Here is a 2,030-nt window from a genome sequence, read left to right on the forward strand (position 1 = left end):
CAGTAATAGCCAAGGACAAGTCCTACTTAAGGCACTGCCTGACAGAGCTATCTCTGAAGAGCTGGTATTATTTCCAGACACGTGACCTTAGCCTTCAGTGGCATTTACATATAAATAGGCATAAATAAAACCATCCTGCACCCTGAAGCCTAGGAAGACAGTGCAGGCAGAGCAGACCCAGTGAGGAACAGCGGTTCTTACCTGAAGTAGTCTAATAGAATGCAGACCAAAACGGAGCCGCCTCTCATGTAAACACCTGGCTGGCTACATTTACTGCCACCTCAGGAGTGTACAGACTTATTAGCACCACCCCACCCCCGTGCCAAAGTTTTCTATTTAAATCTTAAAAATGACACACACCAGTTGTAATTATTTAGGTTATAAACGTTTCTGATGTTGCAGCAGAGGATGTTTGTAGAAAAAAAAATTATTTTATGAAAATAGCTGAAAAAAATCTAAAGTATAAAACATTTTTAAAAAATATATACCATAAGACAAAATATTGCCCAAAACATTTAAAACGTAATTTTAGAAAGTTCGCCTATCTAATTTAAAATGGACTAGACACAGCTGTGGCACACCACCTTCCAGTGATCCCAGCCTCACACCAACTGGAAAATGAAGGCCAGGGCTTCAGAGAGCTCAACTCCTGGAGACGCCATCTTCTCTGTCTTCCTCAGGGAACTAGGCTAGGAACAGCTAGGACTGTAACACTGACAGAGGAAAATCTGTCCGGGGTATTTTCAGTCAGACAGAGATGGGGGCCCTGGCTGAAGAGTCAGGGTCCCTCTTGGGACAAGTGCTTGTCTGTCCCTGGGCCACAGTACAAGTGAGCTCCATGGGGAGTGTGGCCTTGTCCTTGGCCCACTAGGGCCTCCTCTCAGGTTTCCACCAAAATCTCTCCCACATGGTCCAGCTCAGCCAGGTCAGACTTGTAAGTGGAGCTGGGAGACATAGCAGCTGCAGCAAAGCTCCCCGAAGGCTGTGACTGAGGCTGGGCTTGCTGTCCCTCATCACTCCCCTTAGCACCGTGTCCGGGGCATAGTAGGAACGGTCCACATATGAGAAGAGCTCCTCCACTGAGCTGGGTTGTTTTGCTCCTCAGGGTCTCAAATATCTGGCCCAGTGACTTCTGGAAGGTTCGCTGGTTTTGTTGTGGGTCGTCTATCTCCCGTAGGCTGCTCTGAGGGTTCCTTTGCCTCTGTGCTGAGCTGATTCTGGGAAGCTCAGAAACTGAGCTTTGTAAGGGACCGTCTTGCAGTTCAGAAGTGGGGTGCTTTCCCCTCAGCTCCTGTTGCTGACACAGGATCTCTGCGGACACCAGGAGGTCAATTGGTGCCAGTTCTACGTTCTGGGTGCCATCTCATGCCACACGCCATCCGGGCACATCTCTTCCTGGATGTGCAGGACTGTGTTGGCGATGAGGACTGAGAGGCAGAGGTTGGGCTCCGCTAGCATGTGGTAGAGTTGGAGCTTGACCAGGGACATATCCAGGAGTGACTGCCGCTGCAGGCTATAGGAAGGGACAGTGGAAAACTCTCAGACTCCTTCCTCCTGGTCACCACATTTCCTCTTCCGTCCTCTAGCAAACATCCTGTCCTGCGCTGCAAGGCAGGCCCACCACTCCATCGGGCACCGGGACCAGTCAGCACCCACAGAATCACCATGGTCCCTTGGCATGGCGGCGCAAGTGCCGATTCGAATTTTACTGATGAACCATCTCCTCAACCCCAAAGTCTTGATTTTATTGAAATACAGTCTTTTTATTTTCTTTTATCATTTGTACTTTGCTGTTTTAAGGTCACTAGTATTTACTTCTGTGTTTTCTTTTGGAGAGAGTCATACTTTTAGCACTACCATTTTAGTATACAATCCATTTTGAGTAATTTTGCTTTAAGAGAGTAAGGTAGAAGTTCAGCTTCATTCTTTTGCAAGTGTGTCTGCCATTTGCTTAAGAGATTTTCTTGTACCTATTGAATGGTATGGCACCCCCGCTAAGAATCAATTCGCCCTAAATGTCAGCGCCCATG

The 2,030-nt window shown here is 47.8% G+C and overlaps 1 pseudogene across 1 annotated transcript; it reads right to left on the reverse strand.

Annotated features, from left to right (window-relative positions):
• Positions 1-880: 880 nt before the first annotated feature.
• On the reverse strand, positions 881-1,593 carry LOC311583355 (cell division cycle-associated protein 4-like; annotated as a pseudogene). The gene has a single exon. The product of its transcript is annotated as a cell division cycle-associated protein 4-like (transcript).
• Between the last annotated feature and the right edge of the window lie 437 nt (positions 1,594-2,030).

The sequence above is a fragment of the Acomys minous genome (assembly GCF_964271855.1).
Source record: "Acomys minous genome assembly, chromosome: 2".
Taxonomy (NCBI): domain Eukaryota; kingdom Metazoa; phylum Chordata; class Mammalia; order Rodentia; family Muridae; genus Acomys; species Acomys minous.